The 15,801-nt window shown below is 42.4% G+C and overlaps 1 long non-coding RNA gene across 1 annotated transcript in view; it reads right to left on the bottom strand.

The window, feature by feature from the left end:
- Positions 1-38: 38 nt before the first annotated feature.
- LOC139628118 (uncharacterized) overlaps positions 39-15,801 on the bottom strand; it is a 37,031-nt gene continuing 21,268 nt past the window's right edge. Inside the window, exon 5 of the long non-coding RNA XR_011692692.1 lies at positions 39-3,209. This is a non-coding gene — a long non-coding RNA (uncharacterized lncRNA). The remainder of the gene's footprint in view (positions 3,210-15,801) is intronic.

The following is a 15,801-nucleotide window of genomic DNA, read 5'->3' as shown; positions in this document are numbered from 1 at the left end:
AACACTCAATCTGGCCCTCGTCATGGAATAATGTCTTAAACGGATTTCTGCTATCAAAACGCTTTAACAGATGTGTTAAATATCACTCTTTTTGCGCAGGCCTCATTCAGTGCGCAGAGCCGCGGCACAGAGCGCACAGGAGAAGTGTGCGGCCTGCGCCGAGCGCTCATGATCCTGTTAACCATGAACTAACTGTCACCCTCAGCTGCGGAGGAGGCGCCCCTCGGCCTTTCTCTCCTTCCCTCTCTGGGCTTCAAAAAAAAAAGCCCAGTGGAATAAAAAAAGCTTTATTTCTAAAGACGGTTTTGTTCTGCTATTTTAACCGGCTGAATAAAAGTGCATCTGTGATTTGATTTAAAACGCATTCATATGAGCGGACACTGAGACCCCATATAAAACTCTTATTACAGCGACTTGGAGCCTGATAGTCGTGTTCTGTCAGCTTTGCCCCTGAAAACCAGTTAAAGCAGAGTAATCAGGCGAAAATGCACCGCAGATCCAAAGAGGAAAAAAACTAATTGTTGCCAGTTTGAAACCCAATTAAAATAAAACTGTAAAATCATTCAAGAAACGAATAAACAGAAATGTTTTTAAATTATTTGATATTATTCATCTGTATATTTATTTGTCTTCGGTTGATTTTTATTGTGATATAATTCCGGACTTCTGGACGTCTGGTCAACAAGCAACGACATGTTAATCATTTTTCATCTCACCTTTATTTCACTTTAGGAAAAAAAAACGTATAATATCCTTGTAAAATGTACTTATACCGAGTTTGTGCGCAATTTATTGACGTTTCATTCTAATAATTAAGAACCAAATAAAATTAATTATGACTATTATTAATTGAATAATATACGTTTATATTTCGCTGACAAACATGACTGACATTGTTCAGGCTGCCACACCAGTCAATAAAAAGACGTAAACAAGAAAAGCTCAGTGTTAATTAAAAGTGTGTGTAAACAAACTTTTACTTCATTTAAAGACCAGTTTAAAATAAAGCTCCGGGGCTGTCCGCATGAGTCCGAGTGAGTCTTCTGACTGAGGTAAACCAGCATCATTTGGCATCAGCTCAAATAATGATAAGTAGATCAACATCAATCTAATATAAAGTGGCCACAATCCGATAATTAAAAGGGAACGCCTCCGTGAAATGATCCTTTGAGAGAGTCGAGGCTTATCAGAGGTGCGTCTGCTTTATGAGCGCAGGACGCACAAACAGGCGTTAACACCGCGCTGCGCCACCACAGCTACACCTCCAATAAGTAACGAGCCCTTCAGTGCTTTTTTATGAGCCCATATTCCTTTACTTGGCTGCCCGAAATCCCCCTTTTGTGAGCAGTAAGCAGATGGTTAGCAGGAAGCATAGGCTGCTCTGGCTGACCGAGACTAATTTCTACGAGCTTTGCAAGCTTGCCACGTCCCCGCTCCTTTACCAGGCCGAGTAAAAACAGCTGGCTGCGGCTGAATTAAAGCCATTAAAAGCACATCTCTGAAATATTACCAACCAACAACAGCCCCTCCCCCTGATAGAGCCCACTGAGGTCCCATCACTGTATCATGATTATCCTGCAGGGATTCAACATCTCAAGTTAAAATTTACATGGCATCATATATACCCCAGCCTCCCTATCCCCAGGTCCAGTACGTCTATTACAAATTATAGTGTGTCAGTGGTGGGCTGCGCATTTGTAAGCTCACACTTGTGTCTAATGCTTAATTTACTGCTCCATCGGTTTAGTTATTTATTATTATTATTATTATTATTATATTCAATGTGGTAGCCTATGTTTGTTACAGGCTACAGGCGACCTGTAATATTCATATAATGTTTATGGTCGGTTAATGCCCCCACAGGGATTACCTACTGATGTTTATCACTCACGATGTTCTTAAATATCCCTACAGGCGATGGGATTCCTCATATTAATCACTACATTAGCAGAATATTCCTAAATGAATTTATTGTTATCCAGATATATAGTGTACAGTAGGCTACAGGCTATTTATTATAGCATATTAAAGAATCGTACTTTTTCCGGCAGGGCCAGGCCAGTTTACTAAATAGATGAACTTAACCATTGTCTTGAGTCTCTCTCTGCTTCGTTAAGTGAAAGGGGCTGAGTAAATATGTTACCCATGCATGAGAGGCTCTCTATGGGCCGTCCCATTGTGCTGCGGGTCCGACAGGTGGTTAACTGTTTATTATTCCCTCATTATTTATCGGTGACGTGGACGCACCGAGGAAAGGGAACTCCCCATCTTTTCACTTAACCCGGGATGAACAGATTGTGCTGACTGGTTGCAGCCTCGTATATGACACCGGTCACCAGTCCATCCATCTCGGCCCCGCAGCCTTTCAGCCTGCATCCAACTCCATCAGGGTTTGGTAAATGAGACTCTTGATTTCTGTTAACACATCCATCCTGACCACTTAGCCATTTTCTGTTGCACTACATGCACAAGCAGTAGGCCTACATTTTCAGCATGAGTCAGTTTGTAACATTATGAATATAGTTTTTAAGGAGGCTTAAAGAGAAATGTAGTACATAAAGTTATACTTGAGTGTGAAGGAGATCTAATTTTGTATATTATAGGCTCTTTTTTGGGATTTTTTTTTGTGCAAACTAACAATGATGGAAAGTAATTTGCTTAAATACTGCTTTAAGGTACTTGCACTTTATTTTATGATATTTTATATTTCATAATACTTATTTGAAAACTGTGCTCATGACATTGCAGATTCAGATTTTTCCAACAAATCATGATGTGCTGTATTAAAATGTTGCTTAAATATTAATACATCACTGGTAACAGGTTAATAATAAACAAAATATCACTCCCTATGATAAATACTTTTGATACTTAACCCTGGTGCTTATAAGTCCAATTTTGACCACACTCTTATTTAAAAAAGCACAATTTAGAGGAATGAAATATTTTCTGTTGTGGTATTGCTTCTGTCTACATCTTGAGCCCGTGACTCCTTTAAATGTGACTGTGCAGGTTTCGGATGAAGCTGCAGTGAGTCCTCGCTCCTGCCATGTGAAGTTAACCAAACATCTATTTCAGAGGATTCAGTTTGTGACCGGGCTTCACCTCAGCGGTGGCTCCCACTTGGGGTGTTTTGGCCGTGGCTTCACCTCAGCTCACCGGCGGCTCTGAAGGTCCCTGCAGCATCTGGCACAGGCGGTGCAAAAGCCCTGCTCAACACTGAGCGAATTAGCAATGCCACAAGATTCAGAGGAGCAGTGACAAGCATTAAATCGATATTAACTTTGTATTAAACATGGGCCCCTCCCTCTTCCCCAAATGGACTGGAGCCATATCAGCACACAAAGCGCTCTATATGAACTCTGGCTGCACCTGTTCCCTCTCACTTGGTCATGGGAGTTCAACTTCTTAGTTTCACCCCAGGCTCTTTTTTCATTTGCCTCACCCCACACTGAAATGTTTCAGTCAGCCTTTTGTCATCATTTTTGATCTCATCTTCACCCCCCCCACTCATCACATGAAATCATTAAGATCATGAATTTCACGTTTACATTTTCATTAACTGCCCAAACTGTAACACACAAGTTTCCCCTTTCGAGCACAGAAAGTTTCAGAGCAGAACTGTTCTGTCTGGTCCGGACCGGGACACTTGCCTCTCCTTTATGCTGTTCATTTATTAGCAGTTGTCAGTATGGATGTCGAGTGGTGTCCTAATCCTCTTAAAGCGCATGTTGGTACAGTTTGCATATCATTTTCTCATCTTGGAGAAAGGCCACAACCCTTTCTATTCACAGGGATTCCCTGTCCTCTTTCAGTGCAGCCACAGCCAAGAGCATTAGCATAATCTGACAACCAATACCATTGTCCGTGACCTTGTATGCAAAGTTAATTGCTCATTAATACCAGACAAAACAGAGGGGTGCAGAGGAAGCACAGTAGTCCTCTAAATCTTGTTTTAGAAGGGACAGGCAGGCAGGTGGAACATCCTCCACTGGCTCATTAAACTCCATCTGAAATTGTTAGAATTTATTCAAATCTAAATATTTTAATTCTGCTTTTTGACAAACATCTGGTACTCAAAAATACACAGAATCAGGTGTCATGTGTAAGAAGTAGTGTTTAACCACCAACTCGAGTTTTAACAATAATCTGGCAGTGATATCGAGTCCACACACAAACACAAAGACTCGCACACACTCCCTCAAAAGTATATACAATTTGTCACAGTAGCTCAGCGTTAATCAATTGCAAATGTATCTCTCTGCAAGTTTAATCTCATCTCTACATTAGTTTCACGGATGCGGGGCGATTTGCAAGGGGAGCCTCCACTCCAACCCCCCCGAGCACCTGGCAGTCTTATCGGGTAGCGTCATGTAAACACCCACTGGTTCAACGGGTGCCCCGTCTGAGGACCCAAGCGTCAGTGCGCAGCACGGAAAAGAAGGCCGGGCTGTGTGGTTGTCAACACCAGTTTAGCTTAGGAGTCCCATTGTGACGTTAGAGGTGACTCTCCTGGTTAGGCCGACCTGCAGCACTTGTTTGATATAGATATAGCTGCTAATATCTGATTATTATGGAATGAACAGGCACTAGACAGAGTTCAGAGGGCCACCACATGCAGCTGCATAATGCTGTCTTTGTGCTCTACAGAGCAGCACAGCTGGCAATGACAAGCTTGAGATACACAAAAAAGTAATAAAATGCTTGTATTCAAGATCTTTTTCAGTTACATGCTTCATAAGTGATTATGAAACGAGCAAATACTTCCAGTTTTAGTCATGCACAGTGACCCTTAAAACAAGCAATTAAAAGTTTTACTTCATTTTTCATGTTTTCAAGAAAGTTATGCATGTGCTATAATTTGCTATTTGAGGACTCTGCAGTGGAGTTTTGTTGTTTACTGGGACTGGAGGTTTGAAGTGTGTGTGTATGTGTGTGAGTGGGTGTGGGAGGGGTGGCTGTGCAGGGCAGTTGAAGAAGAAGAAGAAGGTATGAATGGGGAAAGAAGGGGCTTGGGTGGAGGAGGGGATGCTTGATGGACTTCACTGCCTGTTGGCCCTGCAGCATTGATGCCGTGTTGGCCATATAATCGGATTGCCAGTGGGTGAAAGTGAGCCCGGGTGCTTATGTCAGTTTGCGTCTCGTCAAGCTGAATAATACGCATGGCCAGGGAGTGAAGCGGACGCTTGCCATTGAGGGCTCTCAGTACTTGTGGCTAAGCATTTCTAAAAGAGAGAAAAAGCCTCATTGGATTCATATATAATTCTCACTCAAGCGTTTTGATGCATTTGCATAACAGGAGGAAACCAGTGATCTTTTCAGTGCTCACTGCTCCTGCTGCACAAGTGTGTGTTTGCATGTGCCACTGTGTGTGTGTGTGTGTGTGTGTGTGTGTGTGTGTGTGTGTGTGTGTGTGTGTGTGTATATTTGGAAGGGCCCTAGCTGAGTCCTGCATAAACAAGGCTGGACACGGTTCTTGCACTTGGCCTCTCATGATTAATCGAAGATCAACAACAAAACGACAGAACATTTAGCTTTTTCCACTCATCTTCTTTCACGTTGAGGGGAAAAAAAAAACAGCGTGGGGAGCAAGAGTTCAGTGTTTATGTTGTCATGAATGAACATGACCAAAGAAAACACTGCTGACCTTCAGATTCTGTGGATTTCATTTGAAAAGTTTCAGGGAGAGTCAGTAGTGGGAGTCTTTTCAGATGCTGTATTTGAAACCAGTGTTCTTATACCACATCAGCCAAGTCCTGTTGATTTTGGTCTTTGACGGAATTACTTACATGGACTTTAAAACATCACACAGTAGATGCATTTTATGATGCTCCAAAACTGACTGGAGTATTTGGATGAATCCACTTCCCTCAAGTTTCCCTTAGGCATTATTTTCCTGTTTTCAGTAATTGTGTCGACAATATGTTGAGAAAAAAAAAAAAAAAAAATCTTGCTCCAGTATCTTAAATGTAAGGACTTCTGCTTCTCTCTGTTAATTTATTTTAACACAATAACCAGTATTTGATTTCATATCCAGTGTACTGCAGTGCAGGGCCAAACAAAGAAAATGCGTAACTCCCCCAGATACTCGATAAAGCTGTAACAGCGGTCACATGGTTTGAGACATCTGTGGGTCTTAGTATGAGGTGGTGGTTTGCTGGTGGCCAGCAGCAGAGGCCGATAAGGCCACTGCAGTTCTCTTCAACCCGGATGTGGACCATCAGCCGGTCCATTTACCCTGTTGAAACTTTGTGAGGCATGACGACCATCAGGACGGTCAGGGTCTTTAGTCATACAGGCAGCAGTAATGTGGTCTGACTGACTTTCCACACAGCAGACCCCACAGGTCTGATTCCTGGAGCAGTCAAAGTCCTGCATCTCAAAGTCACATACAACCATTTAGAGCCATTGGCCTGTGCTGGTTCTCTGTCTCAGTGTGGCCTGTAAACTGATCCCATCATTGCATTATGGGGGATCCAATAGGCCCTAGGTGAGGTGACCTCTGCTCCAGCAGGTCTTTTACTCCCCCTTCTGCTTGTCAGTTCTCCAAACCATCACTAGTCTATCCCTTTCACCATCTCCTGCAGTCCATTTCCCCCTTTCTTCTTCTTCACGCCTCCTCTCTCTTCAGGTTTAGCAGCCATGTTGAGCTCAGAGCTGTTTCGCCTTAATGAGCGAGAAATGACCCAGTTTATCCAAATCAGAGACACTGTGAGATGTAGGAGTACTTTCATGTTTTTTTTCTCCTGAGACACCAGGATTGCAATTGGCCTCTTTATGATAAACTCCTGACCAGGATGTGGGGTTAAGCCAGTCCACCAGAAACAACATGGAAGAGGAACCTTACAGAACTGCTGAAGTCTGGAAATCTTGTTCAGATTCCTTTTCCATTCCTCTTCTACTCCCAGTTATTCAAAGCTCCATTAGGGTTTATCTCAGAGTGCTTCATATATCATCTGAAGCTGGAGAGTCTTCGTAGAGACCTCTTGTACTTGTACAAAAGCAAAAAGAAGCGGGCATGGGGGGAAGGGTCACCTATTGCAGAGTGACCTCTGCTCTGCTGGGCCAAATGATAAGACACTTAAGGTCAAGGGGAGCACAATGGCCTGAGACAGAGTCCACTCCAAAGACAACAAGCCGCAGAGCAGGAATTTGAAACTTTCTCTTGCCTTCAGAAAAATCACTTGAGGTAAAGCTTTGAAAAGAGATGTCATCCTTTCATTTGGTAAAATATGAGCCAGGTCAATGATGGAAGGAGCTTGATGACCTCGTACACCTTAGCTTCTGTTTGGGTAATATGGAAGACGTAAAAACTTAGAGAGTGACCTATCGTTTGCCCCACCACACACAGAGACACAGTTTTTGGTTCCAGTTGTTTTACTATCTAGTTTTCATGGGATAGCGTGTGATTCCAGCTATTATGGCCGTGGTTCTCCTTGAATGTTTTCCCATCGTCTTGCCTTTGTGTCCACAGTTTGATGGATCTTTACAGTCTTTTCTCTGAGGCTGATACAGTGGGACAAGCGGAGACTAATTGATCAAGGGAGAAGCAAATCTCACTGTCACAGTCTGGGAGTCCAACCCTATTAGCTTTACGACGTGTGTCCAACCAGCACAGCCTGGCCAGATCTCCGACAATCTCCAAGATCCCAGCAGATGGATGGGAAATTATAGCTACCATTTGTTGTCAGAGGCGGACACATAGTTTTACTCATACATCTCCTTGAAGTAAATCCACAGCAATCATTCATGCAATGTGAGAAACTGTGCATTTGTTGAAAAATAGGACATTATTCGCAAATAATCACTGTTAAACGGGATGTTTGCAGCTTGTGAGGAATGGTCTGTGAAAGGAGGTGAGGATGGGGTGACAAACAGGCGATCACGGTATAATGAAAGATTTACAGAATAATGACACATATGTTCCAATTTTACACCATTCATTGAACTGGGACAATATTTCAAGGATTAGAGATGACAGGCCATGATAGGCGTCTCTTGAGTCCAGGGATCATGACCGCATTCACATGCAAACAGACTACACACCCAAACACTTTGAAGTTAATGTTTTTACTCCTCTTTCATATGAAAATAAATTTTTAATGACTGGCAAGCACAAAAATGTTGATCCCAAACAGCCACTTCCCTCCAAAAACTCACTGGTTGGCGACGATAATGGCATCGACAGCGCGCAAAAAAACTAATTAATAAAAGCACTATCAATTCATTCGCTATTGCAACATCTGACAAAGAGATCAGAATGAAGAGTGCATGAGAGCAAGAGACAGTTGGCAAAGGTTGCCAGTTGAGAAAGCTCTATTCAGTCCCCCCAAGGTCCTTCATACTCACAGAGGAGATGACAAAGAGCACCAGTTAATTAGCAAGAAGTAGCATCTCAAGGAGGACTGTGAAGAAAACCTCCATTCACTCTCTGCGCTTACCTCTCGCTTATGAGAAAGCCTGAAGGGTTGGAGAGAGGGGGAGCGAGCGGAGAGCAGGCTAAGCTCAGACTGAGAGCCAGGCTGCCTGCATGGGGCTGCCTTGCTTGATTTAATTTGGACAGTCATTCCTTTAATTTGCAAGGTCATTGTATCTAACAGGGAGTTTCTATTGAGGCTGGCAAACAAGTGAAAGCCTACGAGTGCAAGTCAACGATGCCCCCCTTCTGTCTGCTGGATGAGACGCGGCCGTGGAGGAGGAAAGAGGATGAGAAGAGAAGAATAAAGCAAGAGAAGGGGGATTTGGAGAGAGGATGAAGTTTTAATTAAGGCACTTCTCCGTTTCTAAGCAGACTAATTTAGCCATAGTTCCTCACAAGTGTATGAGACGATTGAAACAGAGGTGAGGGAGAGGGCTGGAGGGTATCCTATATTAGATGTATTGTTGAAGAAGATTTTTGAAGTGCCTGAATGTGTCATTAAAAAGAAAATAACAGTTGGAGGAAAAAAAGACAACTAATCAGATGGCCTCCTTTCCCTCAAGAAACACAGCTTAACAAAATCTTTACCTTCTATTTAGAAAATTCACAATTACACTGAACACCGGAGTTTGATTTCAGAATTTACAAAAACAGGTAAAATTGATGATTTTTTTTCTAAGTACAGCTTAGGAAATAATGTTAAGACCTGAGGAATTAGCATTTACAATCGGAACAGGAGCAGAAGGGCAACAGCTTGCAAATAAATCTCTGATGGAGGGAACCTGGTTGGTTTAAATGCTGTTTTTGTTTCACTTGTTTAAATGGAGGACTGATCAGAGCAAAGAAGTCCCAGAGGTCCACAGGCTGAGGTGCAGACAAAGGTAGGCCTGCCTTTGCTCAGGTCCCCGAGGACTAAGGAATATGCAAAGCCCTGCACCTCCACACTGAGGCTGAATTTGAATGGCTTAAACCAGGCTGCACCATAAGGAGGCAACATTCAGCTCCTCCAGCCACTTGGCTTTACATATAAAGGTTAGAAAATGTAAATGTATGACAGTGACTGGGAAGTCAGGGTTTTAAGAATGTAAATGTGAGTTTGTGTAGTTTCACTGTTGAGAAAGGGCCGAGACTAATTAAGAACCATTAATGAATAACTGTAAAACTTAGTTTTAAATTTCCCTCACATGTACCCAGTGGGGGAAAGGGGAGCAAAAAAAAAAAAAAAAAAGAATGAGGGAGTTGAGTTCATTGCCTGTGACAGACAGTGTCAATCAAACCGCTGTGTGGAAAGTCTCACCGCCCAGGTCTTTGAGGGCGCATTGACTCTCTGTTCATCTTCACTGCACAGTCCTGAGAGACTAGGCTGCTACACGAGAGCTGAGCTGCATTCAAAATGACCATTTGGCTTTTTGCTCTGTTTTAATCTGTAGACCACATGAACCAATAGAAGAGTAACTTCTTTTGGCTTTTTCTTTAATTTTCTCCATTATCTCTGGCAGCTGTTCCTTGTTGGTCAGCGTTATGGAGAGATGCTCCATTACCAGTAAAGTTCTGCATTGAACATTTTTTGAATAGTAAGAGTAAACAAATGCTAGAAGTAAAAAATATTCAAGTATCAAAAAACTGCTTAAGTAACAAAAACACACCCTCATATCTCTAATTTGGTGGATTCAGGTGACAAAGTCTTCTAGCAGCTGTAGGAATTATGACTCTTTTCCATCAGGGGCAAAGGAGGAAGAGGAAATGACAGACTAACGTGGGGGAGGGGGTCACTGTTCATTTCCTTTCTTACCAACAGCCAACACCGGTTTCTTGTAATCATTACGACAACGTCCCTAACCATAATCATGTGGTTTATTATTGTAACCATAATGACAAAGGTCCCCTAATGTTAAAAAAGTAGTCATCTTTCCCTAAACCTAACCAAGTCATGTTTCTACCTAAACCTCGAGCACAGTGTTTAGGTTTATTTTTCAAACAGTGATTTGGAAGGCACAGACAAACAATGATGATGAGTTCATATCATCTTATTTACAAAGTTTGAACCTGCAACGCAACTACCAACTAAAGCCGTCACATAAAAGGTTGAAATGCAGTGGAGAAAAATCAGACATTCTCCCTAAATGTAAAGCACCAGTACATCAGAACTGTGTTCCTGCAGTACTTGCAGTACTTGGTAACTTTGTAAGTGTATTTAGTAACTTGCCGTCTCTGATCTGTTCGGATGAATTCGTCAGCTCATCCTGTTGTGTCACTGAGTGTCTGATGGATTCTTCCTGCAGCCAGGAAACTGCTGACAGGAGCCACAACAGTGCTAACTATGGCCTTTAGAGATGCAGGCTAATGGTTAGCTTGCCAGGATAACATCGCCATTTCAGCATCTGTCTCTTTCATGTGTCAACAGGAAGGAAGACGACTGACAGAGGGCAGCGCTTCTGTTTCCTGCCACTGCTCAACACGACCAGCTGCCAAACTTTAAAAGGGGTTTAAAAAGTGCATCTAATCTTTATAAGTGATTATGTATCAGCAGTAAATCACAAATAGAAGAGCAACATGAGCAGAATACCACAAAATATTACTATCATGAAGATCTAATTTGACATATTGATACTGACATCCTTCCTGTAAAGTTTAAAAAAGTACTCAGAGATTAATGAACCCTCATGAGGTTTCATAAGTCATGAATATCTGAACAGCAGCTTTGTACCTTTACAAAGATCGATATGGAAGTGTTGACTGTCCATTTAATGTTTGTAAGTATGGAAAGGTTAAGAGAAAGACAAAGACTTTTTTTTTGGGGAAGTGTGGAGACTTTTGGGAGGGAGGAAGGTTGGAGGGGTAGTGCTCAAATCCCCGGAAAATTCAAAGTGAGAGAGTGAAGGGGGTGGATCTGCCAGAGGAGGAGGGTGGGATGGGAGGTGGAGGGTGATGTATGGAAGCGTAAGAGTAAGAGTTTATTCACTGGCGTCTGAGGGAGCCTTTCAGAGCCACTGAGTGACTGTCTATAGCGGGGCAATCAACCATAGGACTAGGAGGCTTTATCTCTAAAATACAACCCCACCTCCACCACCCCGCTCCACCCTTCAAACGCACACACACACACATATACACACACTAACTCTCTCTCTCTCTCTCTCTCTCTCTCTCTCTCTGGTACCTGTGAGAGCCTCTCATGTGCGACTAAGGGTGCCATTGAGGGAGACAGGAGAGAGAATGGCCCCTGAGGGACAAACAATCCTGAGGAGTCTATCATTCTGTGTGGTGTTGTCTTAGGGCCTGAATAGAGCCAGTGTGACCTGCCCACCACCACCACCACTACCACCACTACCACCACCACCTCCTCCTCCTCCTCCTCTCTCCTCCATCTACCCCTCCTATCTGCTGCCAACTACTCCACCACTACCACCACCCAGCATCCCCAACTGTCCTGCCATAAAGTGCGTTATTGTCAACGTCACTTTCACAGGAACAGGAAACTATTTCTTTCAGCCAGGGTTGTGATTTTTACCAAATCAAAAGAAATCACTATTACTTATATATTTTTATCACAAAGTGGGTTAACATTTCCCACTGCTTACTCTACAAAGCGTACAACAGTGTATTAATGCAAATAATATGTACAGTTTTGTACAAACAGGAAGTGATGCAAAGGTGTATGTGGGGGGGGGGTGGGGGGGGGGCAGTGAAAGCGGGACATAGGATCAGTGTGGCCAATTTCAAATTTCACAACCATCACAAATAGCAATCGATTATTAAAAAAAAAAAAAAAAAAGAATTTATTACATCTTAATTTTGTTTCTTACTTTGTTCTCCAAATTATCACTGTAGCTGTTGCCCCATTGTTCACAATTTGTTTTCTCTCTCTTTAAAGTAGCTGTCAGTAGCAATTTAGCAGTAGTAATTAAATTGTAGAATCAAACTCAGTTTTTAAATTGGAGTAGTTACATTATCAAAACCACTGCGTTGTAATTATATTCAACCCACTTGGTTTACAGCTTCTTGTAGATCATTTTTCATAGACGCTGTGAAGTTGAAAATTTTGAGTTTGCACAAGGAAAAATTCAGTGTAAAGGCCCTTTAACTCAGAACTGGCATCATGTTTTCTGTTTCCCAAAATGCAGTTCTAGTTTCTCATAAACAATCACCTGATCAAATACATGAGAATAAAAAAAACAAAAACCTATATTTAATGCTCACTAGATGATATTTTCCCACATTCTTTAAACCTGGAGGGATAAACAGATTTTTGGTTCCTTATTTTCAAACATTTACCAGAGTTAAATATTTGCTACATGGTAAAGTGGAAATAAAAGGAATAATCCAGCTGATAAAAAAGGAAACGGAGCATTTGTTACAGCCAAATGATCACTCACATGGACACAAGTGATCATCTTGCTACATTAAAAGGTCAGGGTCATCACTAAAACGTTACAGAGAAGAAAGTAAAAGTGTTCACTTGTAGTTTGATTTTATAAAGGACATAAATATTGGTACATTAAGTCTTCGGGTGTTTATCTTTGGTTTATCTATGCTGGAACTACAAAAAACTACAGGTCACACTTACAATCAACTGAGAGCGCACACCTTTCAAACAGCCTCAAGTTATGTTCAACTCTACTGCAGCACTGCATCAAAAAGAGCAATCTTATTGCCAGATAGAACATTGATATTGGACAGTTCTGCAAAGCCTTTATCAATGCTCACGTTTTTAAAAGTTTTTTTTTTTTGCACATGGCAACTCCAGTTTGGTTAAGGTTAAGTAAGGAAGGGGGTTATAGGGTTAAGATCGGGGTTTGGTAACTAAAACACTTGGTTTAAGTTTGGGAAATATTGCTGTGATAACTTTCCAGAGTGTGAAATCCTGCCTCATACTCTCTCAGTGTCTGATGAGCCTTTAAACAGAATATTTTAATTTTATCTTCTGACCCGTATCTGTGGCAACACAACATCAGAACCCCTTGTCTTTTTTCGTCCATTTATATTGGACAGTTCTGCAGGTCATGATTTATATCCAGTGCCAATGTGGGAAGTCGTGTGCACTTTATTTAAGCGAGGAGGAAATCGGGTCATGATATGGAGGGTCAGGTTGGTGGGTGGGCGTGAAGACCATCCGACTTTCATGTGGGAGACCAGAGGATCCCGTCACAAATCTGCAATTCATTTTTTTTAACCAGTGTATTCCCCTAATCTTGTAGTTGCCTTTACCTCACCAGACTTAACTGCAGAGGTGGAAGATGGTGTGTTGTCATTTTTGAAGGCACTGGTGGAACTACCTATTTTGTCCTGCAGGTATGGAGACCTGTTGCCGTCAATGCAGCGGACTCATTTAATGAGAATTAGAAGCAGCAGCCTTCCTTTTCGTTAAATGCACCCATTGAGTTCACAGTTTGAACGTACCAAAAGTCCTAACTTGGGTCTGACAGAGACCCCTCCATCAAGCTCGGCTGTGTGGGAAAGGCAGAGGGACCATGACTCATCCAAACATATGGTCCCCTGATTCTCTCTGCCTGATCTGTCTGCAGCATCTGTTGCCAAGTGCACCACACAGACAGACACTGTGACCAACAGCATTGTGTAGATGTGTGTGTTAGTGTAAGTGACACTCGGAGAGAAGGCCAGGGGGGCACACAGGGTTGGCTGCAGGAATATGGGGAGGGCATGGGGCTGGTGGCTGATGAGGTAAGGTGGGGGGTACGAGGGCACCAGAAGGGCGTAAAGAGAAAGGCAGAGAATACAGTCATTACCCACCCAGGGCTATTCCTCTCTGGCCCATTAGCTGCTGGCGGCCGTGACCAATTGGGTTTTGTCGCTCCAAGCAGGGTCATCCAGTGGTGGTCTGGGCCCTTTCTATAATGGACGCTCACTCAGCCGTCCTCACACAAAACTTTTAAGAGGGAAAGAAATTCTCTCCCTGACTCTCTCTCCTCTCCCTCTCAGTTTAAAAAGACTCAGTCAGGCAAGAAAGAGAAAGAGTGAAAAGTGATCATGAAAGGAGATTTGTTGGGATGTGAGGCGCGCAGGGAAGTGATCGTTTAGCCACACGTGGGGTGAAGGGACTCCATGGCGGTGGGTCTTGTTAACCCTCTTGACTCGTATGCCAGAAACCAAATCAAATTGTTCCGTGCCTCAAAGTCTGAGGACGTGGTTCCTTGTGGGAAACGCGTACAACTTCACAACTGGCGGCGTGTGTAATTTTCAAAGTGGCAAGGAGGAATCTGAATAGGCCACAGCAGATTATCCAGTGTGTATGAACATTGATCCTTGAACTCAGATGGTTAAAACGGTGCCGCTGAAACAGGAAAGATGTTTTCTCTGCATTTCCAGTGTGGTTTTGTGCGGTGGCTCAACAGGAACAGGTGTGAGAGAGCTGACAAAGGCTGGAGGCTAATCTTAAAAGAAGCTGAGAAGTATCCATTTCATTTATCAGGTTCCCTGAATGAAATGAAGCTCTCTCTTTCATGTTGATTTTCCACCACTGAATTATTGTCCTGAACAATATGAAGCATTTTAACTATTGTCATGTGAAAACCAAAGAATTTAATATTTCTCTAGCAGCTGAAAGATTCTCAGCTTCATCTTCTAGACTTAAAAAAATTAAAAGCTGCGAGATTTGAGGTTTCCATGCAGGGATTTGTTCTGTCATGACACAATTAATCGTGTGCACATAAATGCATATTCCATCCAGTATTAGTTGTGAGTGTCTGTCTGTGTGTGGGTGTGTTTTTTTGTCCAGTCCGAAGCTGAATAAAAGGCCAGTTAGCCACCTAGCGGGCTACTAATTCTCCATGTCAAATACAATGGCTGCAATTATATGGTAATCAGTGTTGGTGGCTCATACCTTTCTGCTGCTTTCTGTGAGTGTGTGTCTGGCCAAGCTGCTCCTCAGGGAGACGGTTAGTCACGGCTTATTATTGACCCATTAGACACCCGTCCCACTGCCAGAAAGAAACCAGTCGGCTCACAGGCCGTGCTGCATTCACTCAACAACAATAACGAGGGGGAGACTGAAAATCAAGTTAATCATTTTGTTATCTACAGACGAAATGAATCAACTCACCGAACTGTGACTCAGATTGTTATCTTTAAAAGGACCGTACCAGTGGTTCTGCATATATTACATTATAAGCAGCCACTTTACAAACCATGTTACTGTGTTTTAGACAGTTAGATGTTTTGTTTTTTTAGCTGTTCCAGACATCCATTTATGTAGCCATCAGACATCAATGAGCAAACTTTCAAGTTGTGCAAACTGTGAACTTTAAGTCTACAAAAGTCTAAAACATTTTTTTAGATAACAGAGCAGACTTTTCAAATCAATATGCACTGACACTCCACTGTGACTTCACTCTGATGGATTATGTAACTTTGCCAAATGTATTTCT

This window comes from Trachinotus anak, unplaced genomic scaffold (genome assembly GCF_046630095.1).
Source record: "Trachinotus anak isolate AG129_WGS33_773 ecotype Australia unplaced genomic scaffold, CSIRO_AGI_Tana_v1 ptg000011l, whole genome shotgun sequence".
NCBI lineage: Eukaryota > Metazoa > Chordata > Actinopteri > Carangiformes > Carangidae > Trachinotus > Trachinotus anak.
This window is presented reverse-complemented; position numbering and strand designations above follow the sequence as displayed.